This window comes from Mustela erminea, chromosome 16, assembly GCF_009829155.1.
Source record: "Mustela erminea isolate mMusErm1 chromosome 16, mMusErm1.Pri, whole genome shotgun sequence".
NCBI lineage: Eukaryota > Metazoa > Chordata > Mammalia > Carnivora > Mustelidae > Mustela > Mustela erminea.
Window position 1 is genome coordinate 21,844,906 of NC_045629.1, and position 12,481 is coordinate 21,857,386.

At 35.2% G+C, this 12,481-nt stretch overlaps 2 non-coding genes across 2 annotated transcripts; one reads left to right on the plus strand and one right to left on the minus strand.

The window, feature by feature from the left end:
• Nucleotides 1-8,167: 8,167 nt before the first annotated feature.
• LOC116575620 lies at nt 8,168-8,331 on the minus strand. The gene has a single exon (XR_004279877.1). It is a non-coding gene; the product is annotated as a U1 spliceosomal RNA (small nuclear RNA).
• Nucleotides 8,332-11,817: 3,486 nt separating this feature from the next.
• Nucleotides 11,818-11,920, plus strand: LOC116575600. The gene has a single exon (XR_004279860.1). It is a non-coding gene; the product is annotated as a U6 spliceosomal RNA (small nuclear RNA).
• The last annotated feature ends 561 nt before the right edge of the window (nt 11,921-12,481 follow it).

Genomic DNA, 12,481 nt, shown 5'->3' on the forward strand with positions numbered 1-12,481 from the left:
ATAAGTAATTTGATGGCAATTTCTTATCTTCTTCTTCATCTCTGAATCTCCAGTCCTCTATATACTTAAACAGTGTTCAATAAATATGTTGAAAGAATAAATAAATGGATGAGTCTATAACTAAAATCACTTGAAACAGTGACCTTCTAAGACTACTTCCATATTGTGATTCAAAAACAAAACAATACAAAAGAACTAAAAAAAAAAGGAAGAAGAAGAAGAAGAAGAAGAAACCAACAACAACAAAACTGGGCCGAACTAGTTTTTTAAGACTGTTCGCTAAATCCCTATAGGGGAATTTATAGTTGGATCTACTGTCACAGCTAAAGAGAATTGAATCTCATAGTATCCAAAATGTCCTCTTAGGGATGATAGCAACTTTATCATTAAGTTCCCTTTATTAAATTTTAAAATTAAATTTTATTGTGGTAATTATGACCAACCATCTGGGTTTTATCTGAGTAACTTGAAGACCATAAGGGCTCTGTTGTATCTACAATAATCTTCATTTCAGGGTTAAAAAAAGCCTTTCATAAAATATAGGAAGAGATTGTAAACACTATCTAATGAACAGCTGAATCCCAGACTAGTACTATAAAAATAAGAGTCAAGGAGTACCTGGGTGATGCAGTTGGTTGAGCATCCAACTCTTGGTTTTGTCTCAGGTCATCATCTCAGGGTCATGAGTTTGAGCCCTGTATCAGGCTCCACACTGAGCACAGAGCCTCCTTTTCTCTCTCTCTCCGCCCTTCTCTATGTTTCCCCCCAATCTCTCTCACTCTCTCCAAAAAAGTAAATAAATCTTTAAAGAAAGGAGAGAGAGAGTCAAAAAACAGAGGCCATGAAAGCACCAAGACTGATTTCAGGTCAGCCGCAACAGATACACCAATAAACCTGGGGCATTGAGTCCCATGAGAAATCAAGAAATGTATTATTTAAGGGGATATCAGAAAGACTCAGGAATCAAGTCGAAGAGGCTCCCACTAGCCAAAGATGGAAGAGTTCAAACAACCATAGCAGTGCATTGAAACACATGTTGAAAATCCATAATTTATCACACACATAGACACATCCACATCCATTATTGCCTTCATAGGTCACCTTTAGAGGATATTGAGCAAAACACCTTAGTATTTTTAGAACTGATAATAAGGGGAAACAAAGATTTATCCTGCCTTTCCTATATGAACTATATCTCAAAGTAACCCCATAAGTGGATTAAAAGAAGTTTCTAAATATAGAACCACCCCACTCATATATGAAAAATGGATGGTAGAATAAGACTATTATTTTGCCATTACTTGTGAACTAATAAATCTAAGAAATAATTACTAAATGCAGTTAACACCACAAATACTGAGGTCACCGGACATTCATTCCTGCTGTTGGAAACATACAGCACCACCTAGGAAGCTGTCCTGCCAAAGACTTAATTCTCAATCTCATGAAATAGGGGAGACAAGGGAATATGCTACATGACATTCTGAAGATTCAGAAAACAGCATGCAGATGGTGATATACTCTAAAACAGTGCCTCTCAAAATGTGGTCTCCAAAGTGAAAGGTTTGGGAATTGTTACAAGTTCATGAGATAAAGAGCTTGTGCCAGAATGTAAATCAATTACATCACTAAGCACACTCTTCAGTTCAGCCCGAGGAAGCTGTGTGTCATTGTCATTCTGAGTCCATCTTCTTATCTCATTCAGACCAGCACTATTGCAAAAATGACCTGGTGTCTTTTCAAATTTATATAAAACAGAGGAAATAAAACTCACAGATTAAAAGAGATCTAAAAGAAAAATCAACTAATTACAATGTCAAGTGTATTTTTACACTGATTTTAGCAAATTATAATGAAAATATATAAGAAAATCAAAATTTGCGGACTGGCCAATAATATAAATGAATTGGGGCATTGTGATTATAGTTAATATTTGGAGACACAATTTGGAATATTATGGATAAAATGATATGATGTTTCTTCAAAATAATATGGATGGATGTGTGGAGTGGGTAAGGTATGTTGAAGTATCAGGATCAGACATGTTAAGTTGGATTGTAGATGTATTCTTCATGTTATTTTCTCTACGTTTGTATAAGTTAAAATTTTCCAAAATAAAAGATTAAGATCTAAATAAAGAAGAAAGCCTGAATTCCATCTCTGTAAAAATAAATAAATAAGAAAGATAGAATTTGTAGAAAGTGAGAACTAGAATTCTAATTAGGACCAAAATAACACTGAGCAATTTTTAAATAGGCAGCAATAGATTATAAACATATAACATGCATACTGAATGCATACCCACAGTTTTCTTTGTCAAAAAGTCTATTTTTCTAACATTGAAATTCAACCATTGTATAAGGACATATATGGGATGTTCCTATGACCCACTATTATGAATTGAATTGAGCCCCTCTAAAACATATGTAAAAGCCCTACTCTGGGACTTCTGCATATGACCTTATTTGGAAAGAGTTTTGAAGATGTAATCAAATGAAGATGAAGTCATTCACATGGGCCCTAATCCAATATGGCCGGTGTCATTTCAAAGAGAGGGAAATTTGGATACAGGGAATAACAGGTAGAATACTAAATGAAGATGGACACAGAGATTGGAGTGACACATCTATTAACCAGGAACACCAAGGACTACTGACACTCACCATGAATCAGGAGAGAGTCATGGAACAGATTCTCCCACAGAGCCCTCAGAAGAAACCAATCCTGTTGACAACTTGCTTTCAGACTCCTGTTCTCTGAAACTGTGAGACAATAATCTTTTTTGTTTTAAGCCACTCAGGTTTGAGTACTTGGTACTTAGCTGGAAAAAGTACTTACAGTACTTAGTAGCCCTAGGGAACTAATAGGGCCAGTGAGCCTGATAAGAATGGTGGCTATGTATGTGTGTCAGTATGTTTGAGGGCAGCGAGGCAGGGAGAGGGTGGTTCCCCATGTTTTTACAAAGGCCTTTTTATTAAAGATGCTGTCATCATTTAACATTGAGTGAGTTGTTGACTTTTTATTTTCAGATTCGCAGCTCTGTGTTCTCTTTTTAATCACAAAGCTTAAGAATAAATAGCTACAGCACTTACTTATGAAGCAGGAAGGAAAAAGCATCCAAAACTTTTACAAAGCAAGTAGGCATTTTTTCCTGCAAAGTAAACCATGTCTATCCAAAACACACCACAACAACTGGTCATTATAAATGAAAATCTGATTTCTTGGTGAATTTTTGAAAATGTGGTCTGCTAATTATATGGGTATCATCTGGGCCAATGTTTTCTAGTCCTGTGCTCCAATAGGCACTTCTAAATGGTCAACTTTTGAAAAACATTATAATGAAATTCGATTTGTTTGTGCACACAGCTCCATGGAACAGGAGATGGTTTTAAAACTACATTCCTTACTACAATTGGGAGGACAAAAGAAGAAAAGGAAGAGAAAGTGGAGTATGGTGCAGGAAAGAAAAAAAAAGACCAAAGGAAAAAAACTTACAAACACATGACACCTTTTCTCTGCTTGGCTTCATGTACAGTTAATACTGGTTTGCTTTGTGATGAATAGATTTGATGTCTTATGTCTGCAATATATTCTCTGGAGTGAATAGTGTGTGACTTCTGTGATATAGCAAGGACCTGAGTAAAACAGATCGTTTACAAAATGGTAGTACGAGCAAAACGAAATCAGTCCTAAGAAAATGAGGACTCAGGTTTTCCTAGAAGAGGATCTGGGGAATGAAACTCAACCCAAAAGAAGTTTATCTGCCTTTCACAGTCATAACTTTTGCTGGCAGTTCTTAACTCCTGGCACCATTCAAAGTTTCGTCAGTGGTGAGACAACTCATTGTTATCCTTTCAACACCTTTTCTGAGTGCAATGTATGGTACTTTCCTGCTGCCTTCTAGCAGCTGCTGTCATGCTCCACAGGAAGTCTTCCAAGTTCTTCAGAGCTGCACCAGGGAAATAAACCTAGGAATGGAAAAACATTGTCACCCCCCCTAGGTGCTCCTTAATATCAGAGACCTGATGCTCAATCCAACAGTATTCTGAAGTAGTCTAAGGATAGAGTATCCACCATCACTCATATCTCTCATTGCAAGGCAGATTGGGAATGAGAGGTAAGTATATTTAAGAAAACATACGAAAAAGCATGTTGATTTAGATGATATTATTTCTTAAGAAAATATGAAATATTTCAGCTCAAACAATTTCTAAAATTTCCAGCTCAGGAACAAAATTTGACCCAACAATATGGTACATGTTTCTGACTCCAGTTTCATGTTTTTCCAAGTCACCATTAAAGAAGAGATCAGATGGTTTGAGAAAGAAGGGAATTGAGTGAGCAAGAAAGATAAAGTAGACTGGCAAGAAAGAAATCAAGGGAGGATACACAGAGAGAAGTAGAGAACAAAAGAGAAAAGTATCAGTTGAGTAAGTTCTGAGGTTAAATGTTATTTATTTGGGTTACCTAGAGTTATCCAATCTTTGGAAATGCTAATTAGCTTATTAGTCATTGCTCACAACTTGTACTTCTTCAACTTAAACCTGAGGTTCTCAGTTTTGAGTATAGATTGTAACCACATGGAAGTTCAAAAAAAAAATCCTTTTTTTTTTTCCCCCTGATTTGGGTGCAACCTGTAATTGTACTTTTTTAAAGTTCCTGAGATAAATGTATTGTGTGGCTAAAGTTGAAGTCACTTCCATGAAGCTCCCATGACTGACCAAACCAGAGCATCCTCCTCCTCCAAAATAAGGAGTGAATCAACACTCCAAGAGCTGTGGGATCTACCCATATTTTAGACCAATGGCTGTCAAAACAAGGGATCCATCAAAAGCTCTATGGAACTTTTTATAAGTATCGAATTCTAAGCCCCATATTAGTGATTCTAAGTCAGTAGGTTTTGAGGTTTTCCCTGAGCATTTGTGTTTTGAAAAACCTACCTGGATAGCTTTGAAGCAAAACAAGTACATAAAATTACCAACTTAGTTGTTTAAACTTCAAATCATTCAGACTTTGAGAGTCGGGAAAGGATCCAAAAACAGAGATGACCTTTACCAAACATAGAAGTTGCTCATGCTGCCCTAACAAAGTAACATAACTCAAACAACAGAGATTTTTATTGTCTCACAGTTCTGGAGGCTGGAAGTCCAAGATCAGGGTGTCAGCTTGATTGGTTTCTACAGAGGGTGGTGAGGGATGATCAATCCCATGCTTCTCCCCTAGTTCTGGTGGTTTGTTGCCAATTTTGGTTTTTCTTGCTTGTAGATCTCTGCCTTCATGTTCTTATGGTGTTCCCCCTGTGTTCATGTCTGTGTCCAAATTTCCTCTTTCTGTAAGGATACCAGTTATATTAGATTAGGGCCCATCTCAACGATATCATTCTATTTAATCACCTCTATAAAGATTCTGTCTCCACATAGTCATATTCTGTGATACTGGTGGTTAGGACTTCAACATGAATGTTGGGAGGGCACAATTCAGCTGGTAATATCAGATGTCTCCGTTTTTTTCTCCAAAAGTACTTTGGCATTGGTAATGTCTATATTGTCAATTCTCAAGGAATTAGAACTCAATAAAATATAAGTAGTTAATTGCCCTGAACCTAACCTAACTCTTGTTTGTAATCTTAAAAACTTTAGAAATTGGATTCTGTAGCTCATCTATCGATCATCTAACCAGATAAAACTGTAGGGAAGACATTTTACAATCGTCTGTTTGCAAAACATCAACAAGGACTTTATCATGTGCTAGACTTGAAGAATGTGTTGGCTTTGAGACATTTTTAAATTAAAATGGTGGTGAGAAAACAGTTGTATCTTATGCTAAAACTATGACGCTTTTCCCTAACAAAAATGTTTCTACCTTCCACAAGTTGTTTTCCAGGCTTGAGATAAATTTTGTAGGGAAAGCTGTACTCCTGAAGATGACAGATATTATTCTGATTCTTCATTTATCAAGCTCATTTTTGCTCATATTTTTTCTAGCCTCTTCCTTTTTCTTCCTGAAAGTTGAGTATCAGGTCTTTGGCTGTATATGATTATCTGAGATGATGATATTTAACCTGAAGTCAGCAAACTTTTAATTAAATTGATCCTTTAAGACAAAATGTAGAACATTCTTTCTTCCACTGTACAATTTCTAAGTAGAATTTTTATTTTTTGTAAAGAAACAAAAGAAAACCAAACCTGAGAACTTTTTCAAATGGTCTATCAAGCATGAAATCTGAGGGTATTTTTTTTTTCAAAACCATTCAATGTACTGATGTTTTATGATTTTTCAAAGGAAAAATTGGAAAATAACATCACCTTAGCACAGGCAAGGATCTAGTTCTCACCATTTTTGAATGCAGACAAATCAATTAAATCTCAGAATTCAACACACGAAGAAACACTGAAAGTGTTTCTGTTTTATTTTGCATCTGGGAAAGAAGAGCTAGGAAGAAATAATGGGTGAAATTAAGATAAGAACTAGTTTCATGGCAGTTTCACCAAGAACTGTCATCATCTGCTCATGTGAAAAAGGATGTCAGAGCAAGAGACCTTTAAAAAAGAAGAAATAAACAAACTGGAGCCAAAACACAAAGCTGTGGATTTGGATTAGTTCTGGGTTTTCACAGTTTCTCTTTGGGGACTTTGCTTGAAGATGGACCCCTGTCTTAAGCATTCTGCCTCCCTGAAGGGATTCCATATTTTATAAGATAGAGAACAAGGAGTGTGTGTACGTGTGTGTGCATGTGTATGTGTGTGTGATTTTTGGATTGTGTGAATGTTGCCTTTTCTCTGATATACAAAAGCAGCATAGTTTATATGCACATACTTTCCACCTAGAGAGAAATGAACCCAGAATGGAGGGAACATTTTGGCTGAGAGCCTCAGCTGGGATGTGGAAAGCAAACAGAATAAGGTGAGTTGAAGGTTAAGCTGCGTTGTATTGATGTAGTAATGTTGTCTTTAGAACAAATTAGCTCACTGGGACTTGGTGACACAGTGGTGTATTAAACCCTTCTTTACTAAAAGAACATGTGCAGATTGTTTCTAGCTTGAAAAAGGCCAGTGAAAAATGACACAACGATCAAGCTTGAAAAATGTTTACTTTGCAGAAAATCATTTAAAAATGGAATCTCAATTTTGTTGGCAGCTCGGTTTTTTAAAAGGGCTATTTATTCTAGACTGCTGCAGCATATGGTTTATTACAGTTTATATGGTATATTGGAACTCATGAGCTCGAGCACCTTAGGGAATGTTTGTTTTTATTTTTTTAAAGGTGGTTGGACTGAAATTCAGTATGAATCATATAAGAGAGATTTAGAAGCACGTGAAGATAAATGTTTCCCATGTGACACCAAACAGCACATTTGGAAGGTGAGCCTATGTAAATAAATACTAGAAAAGACCATAGTTTTAACAAATATCAATAAGGAATAGGATTGTGTCTTCCCTTAGTTTGAGAAGGAAGTACAGTTTTTTATACTAAAAAGAATACTATCATCTCATGTAAATTTCTGGAAGCTCCATTAGTGTGGAACTAGTCTTAACGTTCATTCTTTCATATTGATTCACTGACTCATTTGTTTGTTACTGAGTATCTGCTTATTATAGTATCTGCTATTCTGCTTGGCTCAACAGGTATAAATCTTAGTAAGACACACTTCTGACATTGAAGAAACTGGAGAGTAGCCGTTTTCCCTTTAAAAATATTACATTAAAAATTATATTAAATATATTTGCTATATAGTCACATAATTAATGTACAATTATATTGTTAGTCATTAAACACTAGTAAATCATCTGTTTCTAGATACCTCCCTAACTCATTATATCAGTGACCAGAACAGTATCTAGCACTTAGTAGTGGGTACTAAATAACATTTTTTTTTAATGAATGAATGGTAGGGTGGGTGAATAAATAACTAAAAAACATGTATGTTTTGCAATTGGAAGTTATTCATTATGTATTACTGATACAGTTAAAAATTATAAAAATAAAAACTCTTTAAAATGTTTGACAGAATAAATTTATTGATCTAGAACTTAAAGACAAACATTTAGAAAAAACTGTATCTCCTGCCTTTCTATGGGCTCTTTTCAATAGCCCTACTTCTTTTTAAAATAATATCAGGGGAAGAAAAGAAAAAAACCACAGCCTTTTTTTTTTTTCTTTTTTTTTTCAGGGGAAAGCGCGAACGCAGTCCCCCACTACCACAAATTATGCAGTCGAGTTTCCCACATTTGGGGAAATCGCAGGGGTCAGCACATCCGGAGTGCAATGGATAAGCCTCGCCCTGGGAAAACCACCTTCGTGATCATGGTATCTCCCCTGCCAGGTAACTAGCTCCCAAGAATAGCATTAACAAAATTAGCATAGCGTATGTCTTTAAACAAATAAAATGCAAATGAAAGCCTGTTATAGGTTCTTTTCTATTTGTGTTTATGTTTGAGAATACTAAAGAGAGTGAAGCCTTTTACTATAATTTATTGTTTCTCTTTTTTTAAAAAAAATTAAAATTATAAGGGCACATGGGTGTCATAGTCGATTAGGTGTCCCATTCGTTTTCTGCTCAGGTCGTGATCTCAGGGTCACGAGATCACCTTGAGTGGGATGCCATCCTCAATGGGGTGTCTATTTGAGTCTCTCTCTCTCCCTCTCCTTCTACCTCTCCCTCTGATCTCTCTCTCTCTCCCAAATAAATAAAACTTTACAAAAATTAAAATTAATAAAGTTGGACTATTATTCTTGACATTTGATAAATAAGCTTATTAAAGGAGACTGTCTTCTCTAACAAGCAGTATCATTCCTTATTTGATAGTACATCATTGTTGTAAGAAGCTTTTCACAAGAAAGAATTCAAATTTTACAACTCCATTAGTGAGGAGAAGCTAGGTTGATTCCTAAAGTGTATTTTGCTGATTTCATCACATACTTCCCAATAAATACACTTTCCCCAGAAGCTTGAGTATAATATAATAATTTAACATATAGTATCTTACTTGATACATTTCTAATTTTTTAATTTGTATTTGTTGACATGGTATTTAGTGTTTTTCCCCGTTTGGTCATTAAGGAAATGATCTACTTTTTCATTATAGTTACATACAAGAAACTGACTTATTGTGACTTTTATGTCTAAAGACTGATTTGAGTTGAATCATTTCAGAGAAGCATTTCTCTAATTAGTTGGGTAATTTATATTATTCTAATAAACTATAACCATATTTTTGGTTGTCTTCACTGGTCTTGATTTTTATAACTATTGCATGTACTTTTTTTACAGTACATGTCCCATTTCTTCATTAGTAAAAAGGAGAGGATGACAATTATCATTTCACAATGTTAGAGAAATAAACACATCCATTTGTGCTTGGGACAGTGTCTGGCACAAAGTAAATAATGCTATTTATTATTATAAATAAAAATTGTCCAATATACTTCAGATTTACAGGTGTCACTAAGATATAGAAAGTAAAGTAAAGGGGATTTTTTGATATTGTATTTACACTGCATGAACACCTGTGCTGGTACATTAAATATATTTATTTACTCTTAACCTCAACCCTTTGAGGTAACTGTATGAGCCTAGATAGGATGGATGTAGCATCCAGCTCCCCCAATATCCCAGTGGTTAATTGTAATTCATGTTTCTTTCTCATTCGTCTCAGAGTTGACCATGGATTCCCCCCCAAGAAACACTACTCCACCTACACATACTGAGAACCAGGCTGTTTCTGTAGAGTGGTTTATCCCCTTCTAAGGCTTCAGAGTCCCCAAACTGGGTCTCTATTTCCAGGGAGCAGATAGAGAAGAGAACGCCAGATTAAAGAAAAGATCAAACTTAGGGTCAAGGCTAAAACAATAATTGTATGATGTTATAACCTTGCTCTTTCTTAAACTATACTACTTATTCCTTTCTGTGTTCCTACCATTTCAAATTAAGCGTTTGTTTATTGAATTATGCATTCAACAAATTACTCCTTAATGGTTCATACAATGTTAGCTGAATGAATTAAATATTGAATTTACTAATATAAGAAATCACTGCTTACCTATAGATATTATCCAGAAAAATATCTCTATCAGAATCAAATCAGAATCTTTATTGGCAACTTCCTCCGTATTAGTTTTACTCTATGGTTCTATAAATTTAGTGTCATAATATTATTTAATTGTGCTAGGATTTATTTGTTATTTGAAATTAGGATAACTTTATTTCCAATGAAAGTGAAAATACAACAAAATATTGGGTCATTCTCTATTTTGTGCTTTTCTAACAAAGCATTAAAAAGCTAGTCTTCATTTAGATTTAAACTTTAAAAACAAATTGTTTCTGATCAGATGTCTCTTCTGACACCGAGGAAAGATTTAAATGACAAGATTTCTGATTTTTTTAAAATTTTTTATTTTTTATAAACATATATTTTTATCCCCAGGGGTACAGGTCTGTGAATCACCAGGTTTACACACTTCACAGCACTCACCAAAGCACATACCCTCCCCAATGTCCATAATCCCACCCCCTTCTCCCAACCTCCCTCCCCCCAGCAACCCTCAGTTTGTTTTGTGAGATTAAGAGTCACTTATGGTTTGATTCTTAATAGGAACTATGGTATCCAGAAAACTTCTTCCTTAAAAAGAATGAAACTCTTGATAGAGTAGGTTATTAGATAAAAAGCACAGAAGAGAAATTGAGGATATAGATTTACAAATTATTTATAAAACCAGGAAATCAGGCTCTGCTAGCCTACAAGTAGGTTTAGAATAAGAAGAATCACCAGAGGGGTGCCTGGGTGGCTCAGTCAATTAAGCATCTGCCTTTAGCTCAGGTCATGATCTCCCGTCCTGGGATCTAGCCCTGCATCAGGCCTTCTGCTCAGCAGGGAGTCTGCTTCTACGTTTCCCTCTCCCTCTCTGCATGCTCTCTCTCTCTCTTAAATAAATAAATAAAATCTTAAAAAAAAAAAAAAAGAATAACTGGAACCCCAGAGAACATCAGTGTTTATTGTGCCAGTAAATATCTCCTGAATTAACCGTACTTTAAATGAATGCCAACATTTTAAGAATATTTGGAGCCCCTGGTTCTCCTATCTATTGAGCTTAATACCCTAAAACTTCTATTAAAAAAAAAAATTACCTGGATTCTTTCTGCTGTATTTTTCAATTATCAAAGCAAAGTTGTGAGATCTCCAAAATTTCTTTCTTGCTAACTCATTGAGAGTGAGCTAATTTTTCACTGCAGGTAGTTTGATTTTTACATTACTAATAGCCTATTTTATTTTTTTTTAAGATTTTATTTACTTATTTGACAAACAGAGATCACAAGTAGGCAGAGAGGCAGGCAGAGAGAGACAGGAGGAAGCAAGCTCCTTGCAGAGCAGAGAGCCCGACACAGGGCTCGATCCCAAGACCCCAGGAGCATGACCTGAGCTGAAGGCAGAGGCTTTAACCCACTGAGCCACCCAGGCACCCCACTAAGAGCATATTTTAAAACTGTTGGTATTTCACTGGTTTTGAATTGTTCTAAATGGTCTGTGAAACAAAAGCAACACTTGGACTGCTGCATACCCTCATAGGACAAAACTGGATACAAAGTATGAATGACCTTGCTATAGATACTTTGGACCAATTCTGCTTTGGAGAATGCACTCCCATAGAGAATGTGTGTCACTGAATTCAGTTAACAAGAGGAGAGAATTATACAAAGTAGTAGACAAGAAAGTTTAATTATCAAAGTTAACATGAGAATGCTAAAATTACCAAAAACAATAAACAAAATAGCAAGTTTTGTACATTCATTTCTTTAGTTTTTAGTTACAGTTAGTCCTACTGGCTACAGCAACACATAGACTAAAATTGGACCATACAGAGAAGGTTCACGTGGCCCCTGTGTAAGGATGATATGCAAATTCATGAAGCTTTCCATATTTAGTTAGTCATATACTTTTCAAATTATGTATATATGTAGACATTACACATATAATGATTTATTTTATTTAGATATCATTTTGAAAAATGCATAGCACATTCAAAAAGGATTTGGCAGAGTATTTGTCACAGAGGAAGAACAGATAAATCTTAATTGTTCTTTGCTAAGTTCTTGGCATGCATTGTCTCATTTCGTACTCACCAGCCTATGAGTACATGCTACTAGCGCTTCTATTTTAAGGTAGGAAATGAAAGATTTAAAAACCTAAATAATGTTTTTATTGAAGCACAATTAAAATAAAATTTTCTATTAGTTACAGGTGTACTTCATACTTATTCGGCATTTTTACACATTACAAAAGTATTCCCATGATAAGTCTAGTTACCATCTGTCACCATATAAAATTATTATAATACTGTTGACTATATTCCCTATGCTGTACATTACAATCCCATGACTCATTTATTTTATAACTTGAAGTTTGCTCTTTGGTCATATACTCTTGCTAGCCCTGAGAATTCCTTAATGTCTTGTGATGCCATGTGTCTCTTCATTAGCTTATCT